The 9827-nt window shown below is 43.3% G+C and overlaps 1 pseudogene; it reads right to left on the reverse strand.

Annotated features, from left to right (window-relative positions):
- Positions 1 to 6754: 6754 nt before the first annotated feature.
- On the reverse strand, positions 6755 to 9249 carry Gtpbp4-ps2 (GTP binding protein 4, pseudogene 2; annotated as a pseudogene).
- Positions 9250 to 9827: the final 578 nt, after the last annotated feature.

Raw genomic sequence — 9827 nt, forward strand, 5'->3', positions numbered from 1 at the left:
AGAAGAAAGCATCAGATCTTGTGGAACTGGAATTACAGATGGTTGTGAGCTGCCATGTGGGTGTTTCATGTGTCTATAGACAAATAATATGTGTGTTTGGGGTTGCATGTACTACTACAGTGTGCATGTGGAGGTCAGAGAATGACTTTATGGCATTGATTCTCTCCTACCTTCATGTGGCTTCCAGGACTTGAACTCAGGTCATTCAGTTTTGAACTTGATGAGCTATTTCACTGGCCCTTAAATTTGTTTTTATGTGTGGATATATGTACATATTGTTACCCATGCTTATGTTTACATATTGTTTACATGGCACTAAACTGACTTATAAGTAAATGGTCATATACATTTTTTTTAATTTGGACATTGTTTATGGACGTGTCTTTATTTAAATCAAGTCTGATTTTCTGAAATCAGAGAGCACAGAGGTAAAAACACAACTGTCATCTCAAAGAAGGTAAGAGGCTGTTTATTCTGGAGCCAAACTAATTGACTATGTCCTGGGAACATAGGCTCAACTCCAAATCAGTTCCGTGATGTTTTATGTAACAAAACAAATCATAAAACACTTTAAAATGCATTGATGGGAACATCAAGAAGGCTGCAGGTCCCTGCAAAGCTGGGGAGTCTACACCATAGACCCTGATGCTGTCTGAAGACCTGCTTAGGGTGGTAGGAGCCAGGGGTCTGGAAGGTTATATACAGAGGTGGGTAATAAATGGCTGGGGCAGAGGGCTACAGGTAGCCTACGATAACTTTCCATTTGAACTTGCAACACTGCAGTGTCTCCACACCACTGAAGTTCTTATCAAGTCAGTAGTTGTGGTTGCAGCTTCTTTTCTGCAACTTTGTCCTGAGGGAAAAGATCCACTGACCATTGCAGATTTGTTAAGACCAAATCCAAACACCCGTTCAGAGTTCCGGAAGCAAAAGCTGACAGGAAGACTATACAGGCAATGGAAGGAGGAGGGACAGACTCAGGATGTCAGGGCTGTAAACAGACTGCATCTCTGTCCTCACATCCCCATGGCGAGCACAAACACAACACTTTTGCCCATGTTTGTGGAGACAGCCTTACTGTTCATACTGTACTAGAACTCACTGTGGAGTACAGATTGGCCTCAAACTCAATACTGCTGTCCTAGACTCTAAAGCACTGAGATTACAGGCTACACACCACCACCCCGACGCACACACATTATCCTAGCTTTACCCCCCTCTCCTGAAGGCCGAAGGCTGCATGTATGTTCCTGCTTATCTTCTTTGATGAGCTGTCCCTTGGGGAAGTGAGCACCCTCCATATTTTCAGCAAGTCCTGGAACAGATCCACACTCCTGGCTTCTACTCTAGGGAACCATCTAAAAATTGAATAAGCTAACTCTCACTGTGCACCTTCCCAACCTGGCTCAGAGAACACGCGAGGCAACCTCAGGAGGCAGACACCCAGTACTTGTAACTAAGAGATAATGGCAAAGATTCACTGACCATCTGAGGCAGATGTAACTTGAAGTTTTTCAAAACCTATTTTTATTGATGGTTCTTAAATGACTTAACCTCCTTTTTAGCCTACCACCCACCAGAGGTAGTGAGAAAGAAAGGATACAGGGGAAGTAGACCTGTTTAGAAAGGTTCTTTGGAGCAAACTGTGCTGTCTGGAAATCAGCAGTTCAGTTTACAGGTTGGCAGCGGCAGCTCGATCCAGTCGTTCAGATACACCTAGCAGTCCGTATCAGTAGAGTTGGGATAGTAGCACGAATCAGCAGCCTAGGCACAAGTCAGCATGAGGACGAGGAGGGATGCCGGCAGTTCTCCGCTGTGCTTCTCTTAGGGAAGCAAAGATCAGCAAAGATTCGAGATCCAAAGCGTTACACAGTGAGCTCTAAGCAAACCAAGCTCAGGCTCTATCACTGTCTGTAGAGTCCTAATTATACCCTTCAGATACCACGTGTCCTCCACAGGTCTTGCCTCAGGTGACATCACTCTGTCAATCACCCTGAGCCCACAGAAGCAGCAAGAAACCGCAGCACAGCACCTGAGGTTTTTGGGCATGCTTCTCTCTAGAGTCCTGACAAATGCAGATCAACTGCAGTGTAAGGTGGACCAATACATGTGTGTGGTTAGCACAGAATCCTTCGTCACGTGTCCTTTCATGTGCTTGCTTTAGCAGAACGTCCTCTCTGTGTCTGCTTCAGTGAAACATTCCTTCACGAGTCTGCCTTAGTCTTTCACATGTGTCCACTTCAGGAAAACACTCCTTCACATGTTTGCCCCAGCAAAACACCATCCAACTGACTTTCCAAAGAACTTAAGTTTCCACTTCGGGCAGAAGGTCAGTCGCCATTGTTCCATAATGGGTGGGTATTAAAGGGCTTAACCAAGTCTCCCATACCCAAGATTCTTTCCTGGGAACAGATCTTTACCAATTTAAAATGAGGACTTAGCAGCTTCCTTCTTTAAATTTATCTAATTATAAAAATTTCCAGCTACTTATACACGAGATCTGACCTTTGTAAAAGTTTTGGCACTACTTCTTGGAATTTAGAACAAAAGTCTCACCACCCAGGGACCAATCACTACTGCCCATTCCTTCTGAGACAGGCAGAAAACACCCATAAGTGAGGCTTCTATTCATCTGATCTCCAGGTCTTTTTAAAGTTCTATTTTACTTATGTGCACGTATGAGTATATGCCACATGGGTGCAGCAGACCAGAAGAAGGTATCAGATCCCATGGAGGCGGGGTTACAGACAGTCATAAGCTGCTGGATGTGGATTCTGGAAACTGAATTCAGGTCCTTTCAAAGATTTGAAGAACTGTTGGGAAGCATTTCCTGCATCCTGCTGTCTATAAAGTACTAACCACTAGACCACAGGGAGGTCATATACATTTTAAAAAATTAAGTTAGCCCACAAATTTTTAGTTCACAGCATAAGCAAAGTTTGAAGACAGAACGTATGCATAAACTCTTAGTTGAGATGTTAATTCAAACAATCCCAGGAGTGGTCTAAAATAGTCCCTATTGCCTATGAAACAAACTGGCTCCCAGGACAGGAAGGGTCTTGTCCAGGGTTTATAGCCTCACTCTCATGGACAATAGCCTTCATTTGCAAGATGATCCTATAAGCTCTGTGAGTCCTAGAACCCAAAAATAAGGAAATCACTTAACTCCAACTTTCAGTTTTATTTAATTAATATGATTTATAAAAGATTTTATGTTTCATCAAGATAACTGCTTAGTTTCTACTAAGTGTTTCAGGCATCTAATTAAAAAACGGGGGTCTTAGGCTGGAGAGATGGCTCAGTGGTTAAGAGCACTGACTGCTCTTCCAGAGGTCCTGAGTTCAATTCCCAGCAACCACATGTTGGCTCACAACCATCTGTAAAGGGATCTGATGCCCTCCTCTGGTGTGTCTGAAGACAGCAACAGTGTGCTCACATACATAAAATAAATAAAATCTTAAAAAAAAAAAACCCACGGGTCTTGTGAAAGTCAAGATTTATTTAAAGTTCTGTCTCTATCAAGCTTTAAAAGGTGTTTTACAGCAATTAAATCTGTTTATATAATTTTAAAATTGTGTGAGAGAGTGTGTGTGTGTGCGTGCGTGTGTGTGTGTGTGTGTGTGTGTGCGCGCGCGCGCGCGCGTGTGTGCAAAAGGGAGGGTGCCTGCAGGGGCCAGAGGTGTTGAATTTCCATAGATCTGTAGTAATAGGTGGTTACTATCCTGGTCGCTGAAGCTGACCTGGTCATGGTAGTGCTTACTACTGTAGTCCCAGCACCCCATGTCTGAATAATGCAGTGATCCAGGGACTGATAACAATGGTTTTTCATGCAAGGCAATCATGTTGTCTCTCTACCACTTCTTCCTGAACGTGGAGGACAATTATGCATTTGATCCATCCCTGTGGAATTATTTCAGTTCCTTTAATCTAAAAATTGTATAACAGGACGCTATGTGCTTAATTTAAAAATATAGTGCCTCTGTTGGCAAATCTATTAATAAACTTAGTGAGCAAAAACATGGCTCAACTAGGAGAAATGAAGCAGGCAACCATCAAACAAGTTCATGATGTGCTTAACTGGAAGAAAGCCCAGCAGACCCAGATCCAGAAGGACACTGACTTTCAGAGGAAGAACAGCATCAAAGCCTTGGAGGTCAGTAGCTAGGAAAGGCTATGTAGAATATATAAGAAAGTAGAGAATTGCAAGGACTACCATATTTATGTGCAGGATATGATGAATTAAAAGGAACAGGTCCATTACACAAAAAAATTCTGTCTCATAAATACTAAATAAATAAATAAGGACACAACTGGCTAGAGGACCAGGTAGCACAGAGTATCTGGCACTACAAATAAGGGAGACAACTGCTTAACTGCATTGCAGATCTGAAGCTGCTCCCAAAAATGGTTGGAGGACAGCCAGTTACGTAAATGTATCTATCTCAACTGAGACAGTAGTCACCTGGCTAAGTAAATGAGAAAGAGTCCATGTGGCAAAAGTTCCCTATATTGCTATCTATATTACAGTGTAGTTTCTCTAAGAAATGATGCCCAGATTGATTTCATGAGTTAAATCTATTGGCCAGTTGGACAGTTTTGAGCCTTACTACTCATCTGGACTTTGTTTGGTGATCACTTTTTTTTTTCAAACTTTTTTTTATTTTTATTAATTTGAGTTTCTTATATACATTTCGAGTGTTATTCCCTTTCCCGGTTTCCGGGCAAACATCCCCGTAACCCCTCCCCCTCCCCTTCCTCATGGGTGTTCCCCTCCCCATCCTCCCCCCATTGCCGCCCTCCCCCCAACAATCACGTTCACTGGGGGTTCAGTCTTAGCAGGACCCAGGGCTTCCCCTTCCACTGGTGCTCTTACTAGGCTTTTCATTGCTACCTATGGGGTCAGAGTCCAGGGTCAGTCCATGTATAGTCTTTAGGGAGTGGCTTAGTCCCTGGAAGCTCTGGTTGCTTGGCATTGTTGTACCTATGGGGTCTCGGGCCCCTTCAAGCTCTTCCAGTCCTTTCTCTGATTCCTTCAACGGGGGTCCCGTTCTCAGTTCAGTGGTTTGCTGCTGGCATTCGCCTCTGTATTTGCTGTATTCTGGGTGTGTCTCTCAGGAGCAATCTACATCCGGCTCCTGTCAGCCTGCACTTCTTTGCTTCATCCATCTTGTCTAATTGGGTGGCTGTATATGTATGGGCCACATGTGGGGCAGGCTCTGAGTAGGTGTTCCTTCAGTCTCTGTTTTAATCTTTGCCTCTCTCTTCCCTGCCAAGGGTATTCTTGTTCCCCTTTAAAGAAGGAGTGAAGCATGCATATTTTGATCATCCGTCTTGAGTTTCATTTGTTCTAGGCATCTAGGGTAATTCAAGCATTTGGGCTAATAGCCACTTATCAATGAGTGCATACCATGTGTGTTTTTCTGTGATTGGGTTACCTCACTCAGGATGATATTTTCCAGTTCCAACCATTTGCCTATGAATTTCATAAAGTCATTGTTTTTGATAGCTGAGTAATATTCCATTGTGCAGATGTACCACTTTTTCTGTATCCATTCCTCTGTTGAAGGGCATCTGGGTTCTTTCCAGCTTCTGGCTATTATAAATAAGGCTGCGATGAACATAGTGGAGCACTTGTCTTTTTTATATGTTGGGGCATCATGTGGGTATATGCCCAAGAGAGGTATAGCTGGATCCTCAGGCAGTTCAATGTCCAATTTTCTGAGGAACCTCCAGACTGATTTCCAGAATGGTTCTACCAGTCTGCAATCCCACCAATGATGGAGGAGTGTTCCTCTTTCTCCGCATCCTCGCCAGCATCTGCTGTCATCTGAGTTTTTGATCTTAGCCATTCTCACTGGTGTGAGGTGAAATCTCAGGGTTGTTTTGATTTGCATTTCCCTTATGACTAAAGATGTTGAACATTTCTTTAGGTGTTTCTCAGCCATTCGGCATTCCTCAGCTGTGAATTCTTTCTTTAGCTCTGAACCCCATTTTTTAATAGGGTTATTTGTCTCCCTGCGGTCTAACTTCTTGAGTTCTTTGTATATTTTGGATATAAGGCCTCTATCTGTTGTAGGATTGGTAAAGATCTTTTCCCAATCTGTTGGTTGCCGTTTTGTCCTAACCACAGTGTCCTTTGCCTTACAGAAGCTTTGCAGTTTTATGAGATCCCACTTGTCGATTCTTGATCTTAGAGCATAAGCCATTGGTGTTTTGTTCAGGAAATTTTTTCCAGTGCCCATGTGTTCCAGATGCTTCCCTAGTTTTTCTTCTATTAGTTTGAGTGTATCTGGTTTGATGTGGAGGTCCTTGATCCACTTGGACTTAAGCTTTGTACAGGGTGATAAGCATGGATCGATCTGCATTCTTCTACATGTTGACCTCCAGTTGAACCAGCACCATTTGCTGAAAATGCTATCTTTTTTCCATTTGATGGTTTTGGCTTCTTTGTCAAAAATCAAGTGACCATAGGTGTGTGGGTTCATTTCTGGGTCTTCAATTCTATTCTATTGGTCTATCTGTCTGTCTCTGTACCAATACCATGCAGTTTTTATCACTATTGCTCTGTAATACTGCTTGAGTTCAGGGATAGTGATTCCCCCTGAAGTCCTTTTATTGTTGAGGATAGTTTTAGCTATCCTGGGTTGTTTGTTATTCCAGGTGAATTTGCAAATTGTTCTGTCTAACTCTTTGAAGAATTGGATTGGTATTTTGATGGGGATTGCATCTCTTATGAAGGGTGTCGTTTCCCTAATTTCTTTTTTTTTATTTTTTATTTTTTTTTATTTTATTTTTTTTATTTTATTTTTTTTTTTTGCTAGATGTTTACTTTGGATAAAATGTTTGAAGTTACAATGATGCATTGTACTACAGATGTAGAAAATAATTTAAGATTGTAGTTTAAGTTCTGATACACGCTAAATGTAAGACCTCCCAGCAGGAATACTTTCTTAACAAAAATAGGTATTTTGCGTGTCAAAAGATCTACTACAAAACAGTTTTCCCCCACCAAAGCAGCCTCCTTACACCAATACATCTTTTCTGCAAAATGAGTCCCGCGGCTGTGAAAGAAGCGCGTCATCCAGTACAGAGCGCTCTGCAGGTAACATCTGACTGCGCAGGGCCAAGGCACCACAAGCTTACTCGGCTTTACCAGTTTTCAGCACAGCAACAAGCATTTAAAAGTCATTTCCATCGTTTCTTTGGTTAACAGATGTTGATCCCAAATTCTATAAAACACACCATCACACACTCAGAAATAATCACGGGTCTAGTTAAACTACTCCGACTGAAGAGGACATTATCTCCTGTCCTTTTTACCAGCTTTCCTCTTCCCAGAGAGTAGGTGCTTGGGCTTCATATCAAACACATGCCTATCTGCTTCCCCCTTCTTCCCCAAGCGATTCATCTTCTTCTGGGCTTTCTTCATCATGGTCTTGGCTTTCTTCACCATCTTGACATCCCGAAGACCAGAAACATCACGTGGCGTTTTAGAGCAACTCCGACTGCGACTGCGGGCTATGGAAGAGGGAGGAACAGACTCTTCTCGTTTTCTTTTCCTGGTGACACTCCGAGATCTTCTGGCCTGGACTGCATAGTGGGCATTGTCTTTATCATCCATGTCCACGCCAAGACTACGCATCTCATTCTCTAAATCTGCCCGTTGAACCTTCTTAGCAGTCCGGGGCATCCGGGGTCCCTGTGTGTTCTTTTCTTTGGACTGTAGAATTTTCAACTTCTTCTTCTCTCTAATTTGTTTTGCCAGCTGTCGGATTTCCACCATTTCCTCGTCTTCACTCTCAGACTCACTGTCATACTCCCCAGCAGCTGTTCTGAGCTCTTCTTCCTTTTCCAACTCTTCTAATTTCTTCATGATAGCAGGATCGATATAATCAGCAACATTGTGGCCTTCCCAAATCTCTGGTATCTTATCATACTTCTCAGATGAATTCATTAAGTCCCAGTATTTCTGAAGATCCAAAATATAATCATCTCCCATTTCCAGCTCAAGATCTCGTTCCCTCTTCTTCTTGGGTTCTGCGATCTCCATTCTCTTCCGACGAGCTACCACTCCTTCTGGGATGAAAGGGGGTCTCTCCTTGTCATCTCTCTTGTTGGGCACAGCTAAGTGCAATCTGTTCAGAACCTCATTCACTTTATTTCCTTTCATTTTCGTTTCTACTCGGTGAGCCAAAAGCCTATCACAAGCCTCCGTTTTAACTTGAATGACACCTTCCTCAGTCAGGGTGCTGGTCTCGATGACAGGAAATCCTTCAGCCTGCAAGTCTAGAAATATTTTCTGATCTTCTTCAGAAAGTTCAGCTATTCTCTTCACATCACATTTGTTTGCTACAACAATAAGAGGCTTGTTGATAAACAGGGGTCTGATATTCTGGAAGAGTTCTAATTGCTCCTTCAACCCATGTCCACACTGCTCAGACAAATCCATCACATACAGAACTGCAGCTCGGAGGTGGGCCAGGGCTGTGATGGCCTGCATCTCAATGGTGTTCCGATCTTCCAAAGGATGATCCAAAATCCCTGGGGTATCTACAACCTGCCAGCGCAGATACTTATAATCCATGTGCCCGACAAACAGAGACTTGGTGGTAAATGCATAGGGCTGAACATCCACATCTGCTCTTGTCACCTTATTGATGAAGCTGGATTTCCCAACATTTGGATACCCACACAAAAGTAGAGTCCTTGTATTTGGATCAATGGTTGGCAAGCGGGATAGATGTTGACGTACTTGTTCCAAGTACTCCAAACTCTGCCTCTGCTCTTGATAATCGTACACATTCGCCCCAGGGCAGCGCACTTCAGCTGCTTGCATCGGTAGAGAGAATCACCATACTTCATAAGTCGCACGTAATCTTTAGCAACATTGTCCACCAAGTTTTTGGCAATATTTATTTGTCCTAGAGCCAACTTGTAGTGATCCTTGTCATAGAGAATATTCATCAAGTCAGCATAAAATGGATGGATATCATCCAATTTGGGGAAATCGGACAGAATCTGTGACAGTCTGTCATGATAATTCTGTTGAGTAAATTTGACTTTTCTCATATAAAAATGTCGAATTCGATAATGTTTATGAATAACCGTTGGAGTCTTTCGTTGTGTCTTGGATAATGTCAGGTCAATAAAGTCCTTGGCTGACGGCACCACCGTAATCTTCTTGAAGTTGTAATGCGCCATGCCGGCGGTGGAACGCACGAGGAAACCTGGAGAACTTATTTTTTTTTTATTAACTTGAGTATTTCTTATATACATTTCAAGTGTTATTCCCTTTCCCGGTTTCCGGGCAAACATCCCCCTCCCCCCTCCCCTTCCTTATGGGTGTCCCCCTCCCAACCCTCCCCCCATTGCCGCCCTCCCCCCATAGTCTAGTTCACTGGGGGTTCAGTCTTAGCAAGACCCAGGGCTTCCCCTTCCACTGGTGCTCTTACTAGGATATTCATTGCTACCTATGGGGTCAGAGTCCAGGGTCAGTCTATGTATAGTATTTAGGTAGTGGCTTAGTCCCTGGAAGCTCTGGTTGCTTGGCATTGTTGTACCTATGGGGTCTCGGGCCCCTTCAAGCTCTTCCAGTCCTTTCTCTGATTCCTTCAACGGGGGACCTATTCTCAGTTCAGTGGTTTGCTCCTGGCATTCGCCTCTGTATTTGCTGTATTCTGGCTGTGTCTCTCAGGAGCGATTTACATCCGGCTCCTGTCGGTCTGCACTTCTTTGCTTCATCCATCTTGTCCAATTGGGTGGCTGTATATGTATGGGCCACATGTGGGGCAGGCTCTGAATGGGTGTTCCTTCAGTCTCTGTTTTAA

This window comes from Rattus norvegicus, chromosome X (genome assembly GCF_036323735.1).
Source record: "Rattus norvegicus strain BN/NHsdMcwi chromosome X, GRCr8, whole genome shotgun sequence".
NCBI lineage: Eukaryota > Metazoa > Chordata > Mammalia > Rodentia > Muridae > Rattus > Rattus norvegicus.